We start from the raw sequence: 12,710 nt of genomic DNA on the forward strand, positions 1-12,710 counted from the left end.
AGAAATGGGGTCAGCTTACTACAGGAGAACATTGATAGAAGGAAGCACTGCAAATGAGAAGCATGATAAGGTATTGACTACATTCTTCACTAGAGGATCCTTCCAGCTGGATGATCTCGAATTTTTCTCGTTGCCCATCTTGCACTTCCAGCAGACCAAGAGATCTTAAACTAGGTCCATGGACTATTGGTTAGCTCCCAAGCTTGGAGTACTAGCTGAGATCATTCGTAAAGTTCTGGGTATGTATGCACATGCACATTTTCCTAGTTCCATGGTTTCATCAGGTCCTCAAGGGGGACCATGGCTGCAAAGGTGGTTAAGAACTGCTATCCTGGATAGAGTGTTTTTTGGGGGGTACAGACGGTACCTTAGTTATTTTTGTATTCCAATATCTATGTTACAGTGCCCAGCAATAGTAGGAGTTCCTAAATTTGTTCCATTAATACATATAAACATGGATTATGCATTATGGTGGCAAATATTAACATTCAACACAAGTCTGATATCATGCTAGGGATGAAGTATTAAATTCTGATGAAGTCTGTCATTGGTTGTCAAATAGAAATTGGTGCTAAATTTAGAAGGCCTGACAAATGCACCATTTTAAGCAACTGGTTTTTAGAAGTTCATTATTTTTTGCCTGTGTTTTCAACCAACTTGGGGAAACTCCTTCTCTCTTCTTTGCCGAACTTGCAGATGGCTTTGTTTGTTTGAGCGTGTCAAGGTTGGAGGCTGCTCAGTCACACAGGTGTCCTAAAGACTGTCCTCTGAATACAGAGGAAAGATCTGGTGAACATGTACCCCCTCCAGGAGAAACCGTGGCCAAAAAACAAAGACAGCTTGCAGGAGTAGACAAAAACCTTTCAGTAATTTGTTTATGTCTGCTCTGACTAGATGATTCTTACAACAATGTGACTCTGCTAATACAAAACTTCCCTGGACACAAGTGGACACAATTACCTGAGACTGTAAAGTTTAGATGCATGTCTGATACACAAGAAGAATTGAAACAGGTGGGGTGTCAAATTACCTTACAGCTGGAGGCAAAAGTACAAAAGGCAAAACGTAGGCAAAAGTTGTCCACTGCATTGTTATTGTAACACCAGAGGAGTGGAAAACAATGTAAATACCCATCAAAAGGAGACTAATGACAAGAATTATCACATATCCAAACAATTAAATATTCATAACACAGTCAACAGAGTGAGGCAGTTATAATGTGCCGAAGTGACATCATAACTAAGATACATTTTTTTAAAATCAAAAGTGAATTACTTTTTATTTATTTACTTTTACTTATTTATTATTTTTTTTAATGTTTATTTTTGAGACAGAGCGAGAGACAGGGTGCAAGCAGGGGAGGGATAGACAGAGGGTGACAGAGTCTGAAGCAGCTTCCAGGCTCTCAGCTGCCAGCACAGAGCGCGATGTGGGGCTTGAACTCACGAACTGTGAAACTGTGACCTGAGCTGAAGTCGGACGCTTAACTGACTGAGCCACTCAGCCCCAAAGCTAATTACTTTTTAAAAAACATTTTATTCTGAAATATTAATGGACTCAAAGAAGTTGCAAAAGGGTTACAATGGGGACAAGAAGTCTTGTGCAGTCTTCATTCAGCTTCCTTCAATGGGAAGGAATGTATTTAAAATACATCTTAAAAGAAAAAAAGTAGGTTGAAGAATAGTGTCTATGGTAGGATCCTATTTGTGTAAAAATAAAAGTAAATATATCAAGATTGTTAGCCCTGAGTTTCTCTGGGAAACAGGATATGACAGGCAGCAGGAGAAGGAGCAAATGAAGGGTATTTTTAAATTTATAAATGGCTGTACTACCTAATGTAGTTACCTATATAGATGTCCCTATATTTATATGTAAATCTAGATACATATCTCAATGAGCATGTATAACTTTTATTTTTAAAAGTAACACAAACCATAGATTTAGGAGAATTATTTCTATGATGGCAAATGCAGGCAGATTAATTCAAGCTTTAAAATATTATTCTAAGTTTAAAAATTTTTAAAGGAATGAAAACGATAATCAGGCTTGCATTAGGGACACTTTTCATATATTGCTCTAGAGCTCACCACTAGTCTTTATAGGATACGTTAGAGTGCATTTTCACGAATCATGAGACTGATTTTCCATGATTGCTTTGACTGTTGGACCCTTTAGGCAAGACTGGACAACATACTTGGAAACCAAAGTATAAGGTAATTATAAAAGGCCTTGGTTTCTATATTTAAATGTAATTTTACTAGCAGAATATTACTATGGCCATTTCTCCCTAAGCCAGCTTTTGGATGGGCACAAGCAGTGAGTAGCCAGAATTCAACCTGACCTTGGTATGCAATCTTGACTATTTTAAGCTCTCTGATTCCCTATGTGCTTTTTATCAACGTTTATCCATTCTGCAACTATTTGGATTATCTGGTACACAATGAAAAATGCATTCCCAGCTGTATTGTACCAGTCAGTAGTGGGTGATGGGACCTTCCCATGTCATTTCTCTGTAAGCGTCAGCATGCGTATTTGTACTCTTCATCCCGTCTCTTTGGAACTGTCCCAAATTCCACAGGCCGTTCCACTGGGGAGGTGGGGAGGGAGGGCGGCTGCTGCTGAGCATGCAGGGTGTGTAACGGAACACTCACTTGGTCACTGTTAATGTATTTAAACACGTGTTTATTGAGTATCTTATCTCTGGCACGTTATGATTTGTTAATGGTGTTAAAGAGGAGTGATTGCTGTTTTGTGATTAAGGTGAAATGAACAACAATGCATAGTTAACAAGACATGGTATTTATATGATTTTCATAAGTCATATAAATAGATTTTTCTTCCTTCAATGCTAACCAGAGGCCCATGAATCATTTGTGGTGTTTATGTGACTGAGTGAATGCTGATTCCGTAAGCAGAATTAGCAAACAAGTTGATTCATATGAAGAGTAGTGTCATTTCTACTTTCTGTTTATCAGAAAAGTCTCAATTAAAGAAAACTGAAAATCTACTTGGTAAGTTACAGCAGCAATATTCCAATTACCTGACAGACACACACATGTACTTAAGCATATCCGTCTAGCCATCCATCCATCCATCCATCCATCCATCCATCCACCTGATATTTACTATAGGTCAACTATGTGCCAGGCTCAATGTGGAAGGCTGAGGATACAATGGTGAACAAAATATAGATTCAGTCTGTGTTTGCACAGGGTTTACAAAATCTAGGGAGGAGAATGCCATTGATAAAGAATTACTCAAATGGTTATATAATTGCCAGCTGAGTCAGGTGCTTTGAAAGAAAAGAATAGGTTCTATGACAAGGTATGAGATAAGAACCTAATCTAACCTGGGAGGGTTGCTTTCCTGCAAAAGTGGTGCTTGAATTAAGATATGAAGGATGAGTAGGTGCTAACTGGGTAGAAGAGGGTGTGTGGTTGATGAGTGAGTGTGGTTGGTGAATGTCTGTGTACATGTGCTTGTGGGGTGAGTTGTCCAGAACTGGAACTGGGTGTATAAAGGCTCTGGGGTGGGAAGGGAGATGAAGGTGTTGAGGAAATGAAAGGATGCCAGGTGGCTGAACCACAGAGGAAAAAGGATCAAGTAACTGAGCACGAAGTGCAGAAAAGCAGGGCCCGTAATCTGCAGGGCCTTGTAAGCTACGGCAAGACACAGCTGCACCGGGCAAACTTTGAAGAGTTCTAAGCAAGATCAAACATGTTCCCCCTACCCATATACATGTTATATGCAAGAAAAACAAAAAGGAAACGTATGCTCAAAAGCCACTGGGGCATTGTGCTATATTTTACACACCTGTCTATTAAAATTGTCTCATATTCTTGTTCAGGGTTGCAAGCATAACTGTGGTAGAACAGTTCCAGAGATTTTTCACAATGACATGTTCATTTACTTTTGGGATCTGTGCATCACAGAGCTCCTTCATCAAGCCCTTTATGAAACTGAGACACATAAAGGTATATGGCCACTCTGCAGACATCAAGAAGGTACAAATTTTCCAGCTAGACCCATAAGGCTGTCCCAGGGAAGTGCCTGGTTTGGGCTTTCATTGTGTTTATAGAGCTAATAAAACTTCACACTTATGAAGACAAAGGAGAAAATCAATAGAAATTGGATGTGTTGCAAACTGAGAACAATGGCAACGAGCGTGGGTATTTCTGAGACCTCTGAACGACACCTCTGGTGTCAGAGAGGCTGCTTTACTCTCACCCCTGTTATTAAATCCCCAAGAATTTTGATGATTAGATGTGTTTTATGTGGCTACTGCCTTGTAGAGAGCATTTAGCCTGAGAAGATAGCACAGCCTCTCAACTGTTTTCACAAGAATTGTGCACCATCTAGGGTGCACCCATGTAACGAAAACCCAACATGCTACAGTCAGAGGAGGAAGGAGGATGTGATTGAGTACACATGCTGTTTGTTTAGTCACCTAAGCTTTACAACTTGGAAACGCTGACATAGACATACATCCACCAGTCACCACTGCAGTGATTCAAAAGCCCACTATGTTGCAGAAGGCACACTTTGGATCTGGAGAGTAGATATGAAACTTGTGAGTGAACTCTCTGTGCTCAGCCAAAATATTCGTGTCAGAGAAAAAGATCAATGGAGCAATGCATAAAGAAATTGTTGTGTATATGTACACACACACACACACACACACACCCCACAACGGAATATTATTTAGTCATAAAAAAGGAGATTTTGCCATTTGAGACAATATGGATCAACCAAAAGGGCATTATGCTAAGTAAAATAAGTCAAATACCATATGATCTCACTTACATGTGGAATCTAAAATAAAAACAGGCTCATAGATACAGAGAAGAGACTGATGGTTGCTAGAGGTGGGAGAAACGGGGAGGATGGATGTGGGAGTATGAGAAATGGGTGAAGGAAGTCAAAAGGTTAAAAAAAATTGGAAATCTCACATAAAACCCATCACAAGGCAAGTTCAGGAGGGCCATCTAGCCAACAAATTCTAACAAGGAAGTTGAGGGAAAGGGGAAATCTATGCTTCATACACATCTCTGAAAATAATCTCCTTTGCTACTGGCTTTTGAAATCAAGATAATGAAATAATAGCAGGTCTTTGAGGATGATAAGATGAGAGGAATTTCATGTGTAATTTGTAAAACAATAGCATCTGCCTTTAGCAACGAATCTCAAGAGAATCACTTTCAGAGTCCAGAGTGGAAGAACACTTAACTTGGAAATTGCTCTTTATAAATATTAATCAGATGGTTTACAAAAGTCTTTAAGATGTGAAAGCTATTTTAACCTAAGCATTCAAGGCAATTGATTGTTGTAAATATCTGTACCTAGCTCTGTGCTTAGGAGCAACGGTGTGTGTGTGGGCATGTGTTTTGTGGGGTGGAGAGACAGTGCATTCATTCAGGTTCACGCTTGTTTTTTTTTTTTTTTTCCTGACCAGTTATTTATTTATTTATTTATTTGACAGAATGGATGAAACTGTTGTGGTGTCATGGAAACCTAGCCATGGAAACCTTATAGAAATATCAGGAGATTAAGGGAGGGAGTATTGAAGAAAGCATCATAGAGAGACTGCTACCAACTGACTCCTGTAAATATTATAAAAATAACCCCTCTTGTCATCCTATTTTCAGGGAGAGAATCTCACTATTTGGAAAATCAGCCTTGCTATGCTGCAGTTTTTCTGTACAAATAGCTAATAAACAACTTGGGAAACAGTCACTTACTTATCCTGAAATGAATTGGATGTCCAGTTTAGAGGGCTGAGCAAACAAAGCTCGTCTTCATACCTAGCGCATTCCCCCAGCCTCCATATCAAGTCCATCTGTAAGCACCATTGATTTTATGTCACCAATATGCCTTGAATCTACTTCTCTCCATTTTTGCTTCTGAGCTAATAAAGAAACAGGCTATATTATCACACTCCCATCCCTGGTCAACTTCTCCTTTGATATGCCTTCTTGGCACTCTATGCTTTCTCATAGCACTCAACATACTTTATGTTCAACATGTGGTACTTCATTCAATGTCTTATTCTTGTATTAATTCACTCAACCAATATTTATCAGGAACCTAAATCTGGATTAGATGCTGTTCCACCCACTGATGACACAGTAGTGAAAAAATAGTCAGTCTCCACTGTTCATGGAGAGGACACTTGAGTGGGCACAGACAGGTATAGGTGAATGAAAAGCAAATAAGAACATCACCTTCTGTCCAGTTGGGAAGACAGACATTCAATCTATTATCCCGTCAGCACCCAGCATGACCTTTAAACACAAATCAGACAGGTCAGTTCCCCCACAAAATCCTTTCCATGGCTTTTGGTTGCGCTCAGAAGAAAACACAACTTTCCAATATAACCTATGCTGAGCCACAGGAGGTAGCATTTTGGTCTGAATATATCATTAGGTGGGAAAATGGTGTTTCAGGTCTACTTTATGAAAAGCAAATGAATTCTCAAAAGAATGAGTGTCCTCCTTAACCTCTTCATTTTCAACATCCACATGAGTGAGCTGGCAATGTGTTTTGTACCAACATCTTTCTTAGGTTTCTTCTCCATCTTCTTCTTTTTTTTAAAGATTGTTTTTCTTTTGATGATCAGCTCCTCTCCTGGAAAACGGCTCTATGATGAGTGATTTAACCTTTTTCAAAGTTCAATTTCCTCATCTGTAAAATGGGGATGCTCATATTTTACTTTATACATTTGTTTTGAAGATTAAATGACCTAAAGGGGAAAATACCTGCTACCACATGAACACTGCATTATGTCTTTTTCCCTTTGAGCAAATGAAGCAGCCCTCATCCTCTGCTGTTGTAAATAAGCAAACTTACTGGTATTGGCCTAAGAGCAGGTCTCTGAAATAAGAATACTGTAATTGTTTACTTCACACTGGGGCTGTGGTTGGGGCGAGGAGCATCTGCAGCCTGGGTTACTGGTAACCTGTCATAGTGACTGAGCTGACACCAAGCCTTACTCCGGAGCAGATATTTTTGTGCAGTTAACCTTCTCTGGGCCGTTGATTACGCAACATGTTTGTTCCCTGAGTACACATTGTTCTCAGGTGGCTGGCGTGGTCACTAAAAATCCTACCTACTTTAGCATATTCCTATTTGCAAATACCAGGCAATGTTACCAAAAAAGCTTCCCAGTGAGGCAGAGATGCTGAAAGAGTCCTGAGGTGAACATCCATCTCCTTCTTGTGTGGTACTTCCTGAGGGAAAGGTGTCTTCATGGGCCAGACCTCAACTCAAAGGCAAGCTTCTGCCCCCCCAGTCACCTCTTCCAAGCCTCACTCCTACAGATCTGCTCTAAAATGCTTTTATACCCTTAGTGACTCTCATTGTATGCGTAAAATAGAATCAGAGGACAGAAAGAGAGACAGCAAGAGCAAGCATGAACACGATGATAATAGAGAATAGAGAACAAGAATAACATAAAAGTTACCATTCTACCCTCTCCCTATCTCCAAATGACAAATGACTTCAACTGACATTTGGCTGTAGCCTTTCAGATTTTTTCTCAATTCATATATTTTTACATGTTAAAGTGGGTAAGTACATGGACTATGGAATAAGCCTTCCTGGCTTAAATCCCAGCTGTGTGTGCTACTAGCTAGGGGCTGAAATTATTTTTAGCTCCTCTGTCTCAGTTTCCTCATCTACAAAAGAGAAATTTCTCCTGGGATTTGTGAGAATTAATGAGATAATAAATGTAAAATGATTAGAAAAGTGCCTAGCACATAGTAGGTTCTCAGTAAATTCTGTCTAGATGTATAGTTATATATAAAAATTGGATTGGGAATGCTTACCTGTGTGACTTGGGGAAGAGAAGAACAATGTCCCTTGCTCACAGCCAATTTCCCAAAGCACACAGTAGGGAATGAATAAACATTCGTTAAATGAATGAGGGAATAAGCTAGTTAATTAATTAATTAGAAAAATACATGAGTGGGTACAAGCTGAAATGAATGTAACATTGTGGGTAAAGTATGCTCAATTAAAAAAATAAAAAGAATTGCAATTAATTGAAACAAAAAAATATGAGTGGGTAATTAATGAGAATGTGTCAAGGTGAATGGGACCCAATGAAAATCACTAGCTGAGGAGAACCTTTGGATGCTGGCGATTTTCCTAGAAATATTGATAAACTTATATTAGGAACTTAAAGCCTTCTTAGGAAAAGAAGAATCTCATGGAATCACCCTGGAACACAATGGGAGGAAAGGAACTGTTCAGCCATGTCAGTAACTTACAGTGGATATTGGGGTCTTCTGCTGCTTAAACATCATGTTCATTGTTCTGAGGGGAGCTGAAGGTCTACATTCCTGAGTCTGGCTTCTGATCTGCAGATGCTAGAACCCTCTCCAACTCCAGGCACCTCATTGACTCCTGCTAATTGGCTTTATTTCAGTCTTGAAGAAATGACAGAAATTGGTCACTCACCACCAGGTCTGTGAAAAACTTCTACGGAATTTATACAAGCCAAGTGCCCCATCTTACTTTCCAATTCAGACTAGAGAAATGCTTGTAGTTGATGAACAACTCCAAGTTCTCGGCAAAAGGCAGTGCTTGGGAATGGCTTGAACATTTTCAGTCGTGGGGTTCTAAGAGAGCATTCTCCAGGGGGCTAGGAGAGAAGGTGTGAAGGGTATGTGTGCCAGAGATGCACGGTGGGATGGGCTGAAGGTCTGTCTGAAGCCTGGAATGACAGAGGGCAGTTTCACACATTGCTCATGGTGAGGCCTGTTTTCCAGCCTGGTTAAATACCATTACATCACTCCTCCAGTTACAAAAAACCCAGCCAGAGCTTGCCACAGCAATTCCCTGAGATCCAACTCAAACACACTGCCCCTCCCCAGTCCTGGAGGCTGACGACGTGTGAAGGAAAAGCCAATTCACGACATCCTTCTGTTGGGCTTGAGAGGCTGAGGGTGAATTGGCAGGGCAGGTGCATGGTGGGTAGCTTTCTAAGAGTACATATGACCAGACATCGGCGACACACATGCTTGTCTTTTTCTTTCTTTTTTTTTTTTTAAAGAAACATCATTTGAATTCCATTTTTCCACTTGACAGACTATCAAGGCTGACATCCTAGCTCTGCTGCTAACTAACTAAGACCTTGGGCTAATCCCATGAGCTTGCAAAACCCCAGATTCATCATCTGTAAAATGGGGATATAATAGGACCAATCCTCATGGGACATGTGAGAATAAAACCAGAGCATCCACATAAAGTAGTGCCTGGCATATGTTAACATGCTCAGTAAATGTTTTCTGTTATTGTTATCACCAGTGAAGATGGTCAGTCCATATTAATTAGGGCTTTTCCTGCCTTCTCTCCCTCAAAAACATAACTTTTTTTAAGGTAAGTTTTGTTGAGGTAAAAAACCCACACTGAAAGGGACAGAAACTGTAAGTTGTTTGATGAATGTTTGCAAAATGGGGGCCCCACATAACCACACCTATCAAGATATATAGCTTCTTGTAGCATCACTAGCTCCCAGGATCTTCTGTGTTCCCCTTCAAACTCACTGTTCCCACCATTCTGACTCCTGTCACTAGAAACTAGCTTTTATGGTGAAATCATTGTCCTAACCACCAACCAAATAAAAATATAGAAGAGTTTCAGCAAGCCAAATGGATTCCCATTCCACCCAAAGAGAACTACTCTTGATTTCTATGACAATAAATTTTGTTTTGGTTTTATATGAATGGAATTATACAGATCATGCAGTATGTGCTGTTTTGTATCTGGCTTCTTTTACTCAACCATATGTTTACCTATGGAATTCATCCATGTTGCTACATGAAGCAGACATTCATTCTTACTGCCATATAGCACTGTGTTGTACAAATAGCCCACAATATATTTTACGTCGATGAATTTTTGTGTGGCTCCTGGTTTTTTGTTTTTGTGGTCTTTTTGTTTTTGTTTTTTTTTTGCTACTCCAAACCATGCTGCTGTGAATATTCTTGTACATGTCTTTCAGTGCACATATATGCATGTTTCTGTTTTTTTTATGTATCTAAGAGTGAAATTGGCAATATTGTAGCATGCTAATGTGTTTTTAGTAGACAGTGCCAAACAATTCTCAGTGCCAATCTATGTGCCAGCAATACAGGAAAGCTCTGGTTGCTTTACATTCTCATCAACACTTGTAATTACAAGTTTTTTGTTTTTGTTTTTTAATTTAGTGACTCTGGTGGGTGTGTAGTATTACCTCATTGTAGTTTTAATTTGCATTTCCCTGATAGAGAAGATGTTAAGACCTTATATTGGTCATTTTCATATCCTCTTTTGTGAACTGGACAACTCTTCTGTCCATTTTTCTGTTGGATTACCTGTCTTTTTCTTACGGAATTAGGAAAGTTAAAAAACATAAACACATGTCCTTTATTAATTATGAAAATATCTGTTCCCACTCTGCAGCTTGCCTTTTCATTTTCTTGACAATGTCTTTTGATGAGCAGAAGTTTTTAATTTTACTGTGGTTCACCTTATCAATTATCTTCTCATAGTAGGTGCTTTTCATGTCCTGTTTAAGAAAATCACTGCTCATCCTAATGTGATGAAGGTATTTTCCTATGTTATCTTCTAGAAGATTATTATTTTTCCTTTCACAACTGAAGGTGAGTTTTGTGAATGGTGTGAGGTAGGGGTCATGATTCATTCCCCTTCCTCCATATAAAAATTCAAGTGATGCAGCATCATTGATTGTAAAAGTCATCCTTTCCTCATTGCAGAGTAATGCCATTACTGTCCAATATCTGGTAACGACATATGTGGACGTCTTCTCTGGATTTTATTCCATTGATTTGTCTGTTCTTATGTCATTATTGCACTTTCTTAATTACTCTAATTTTATACCAAATCTTAAGATTTGGTAACAATACAAGTCTTCTTGGTTTCTTCTTCTTAAAGCTTACCTAACAACTTGCCAATTTATTTTTCATGTACATGCACCACACACACAGAGAAAGAGAGAGAGAGAGAGAGAGAGAGAGAGAGAGAGAGAGACAAAGAGGGAGAGAGAGAGGGAAAAATTTGTGCTTTTGTTTCAGATTGCATTGAATCGATAGACCAATTTGGGCATAAATATATAGTCTTTTAATCAATGAATATGGAAGAGCTCTTCAAATATTTAGATTTCCTTTAATTTCTTTCAGTAATGTCTTGTAGTTTTCAGTGTAGAAGTCTTATACATCCTTCACTAGATTTGTCCTTCTGTTGTGCTTGTTTGATGCTATTATATATGGTATTTTAAAATTTTCATTTCCTAATTGTTGCTGGCATATATATAGAAACAGTTGGTTTTGTTGTACACTGACTTTTACTGTATTCAGTTAATTCATTTGAATCAGTAAATCTGTGAATTATTAATTTCAATATGTAAATTAAAAATAATTATATGTACACAGTTTTATCAACTGCAAATAATGACAGCTGAAGTGCAGTTTTGGGGGACTTAAATTATTTATGTTTCCACTTTATAAAAGAGACATATCTTCTTTATTTTTAATTTTTTTAATGTTTATTTATTTTTGAGAGACTGAGAAACAGACCATGAGTGGGGGAGGGCAGAGAGAGAAGGAGACAGAATCTGAAACAGGCTCCAGACTCCAAGTTCAGGGCCTGAATGTATGAGCTCTGAGATCATCACCTGAGCCAAAGTTGGATGCCTAACCGACTGAGCCACCCAGGTGCCCCAAAGAGACTCATTTTCTATCACATTTAAAATAAAGCCTAGGGGCGCCTGGGTGGCGCAGTCGGTTAAGCATCCGACTTCAGCCAGGTCACGATCTCGCGGTCCGTGAGTTCGAGCCCCGCGTCGGGCTCTGGGCTGATGGCTCAGAGCCTGGAGCCTGTTTCCGATTCTGTGTCTCCCTCTCTCTCTGCCCCTCCCCCGTTCATGCTCTGTCTCTCTCTGTCCCAAAAATAAATAAACGTTGAAAAAAAATTAAAAAAAAAAAAAAAGCCTAAACTTCTTTTTATACCCTTCAAATGTTTAACTTATGATTATGTGATTATGTGGGATAAATAAACCCATGTCTCAAAAGCAACATCTACTTCTGTCCTCAAGAAAACTGAGCACCCAAATGAACCCCTACATTTCTTACACTGAAAGAAAGTTTCCCTTTTGCATTTTACCATGTGAAGGTGGAAACTAATCTCTGGGGACAAAAGTACTGAAAAGTAAATTTAACTTTGCACATATACCAGCAAGTAACCTTCCCCCCATATAATTTCATACAATTTAAATATTTTTCAAGATATATTATTTTCTACTTAGATTTAATTGGACACTGCATTCAATGTAATTGTCAACATCAATTGAGATTCTAGCATTTAGGGAAAGGATGACAAAATATAAGACACAAGAACTTCCATGCCAACTTCCTGTGATCATGGCAGACCTCACTAATCAATCACGACATTCTCTACTATTTAGTCCGGAAGGGGTCTCAGGACCCTTCTTAATGCAGAGTCCCAGGAAATTACTAATGCCAGTTGATTGGATCTGTTACTTAAAAACTATTTGCCTTCTTTAATATAGAGTTTCTGGGAGCACTTTACTATATCCTTAAAGCTCCTAGAGCTTGTTCCTTCCAACATAATCATCTTAAATTTTTCTCTGAATTGTCTAGTATTATATAGCTGTGACTGAATTGTACTGCATTTAAGGTGGTATGAAAGAA

This window comes from Leopardus geoffroyi, chromosome A1 (assembly GCF_018350155.1).
Source record: "Leopardus geoffroyi isolate Oge1 chromosome A1, O.geoffroyi_Oge1_pat1.0, whole genome shotgun sequence".
Taxonomy (NCBI): domain Eukaryota; kingdom Metazoa; phylum Chordata; class Mammalia; order Carnivora; family Felidae; genus Leopardus; species Leopardus geoffroyi.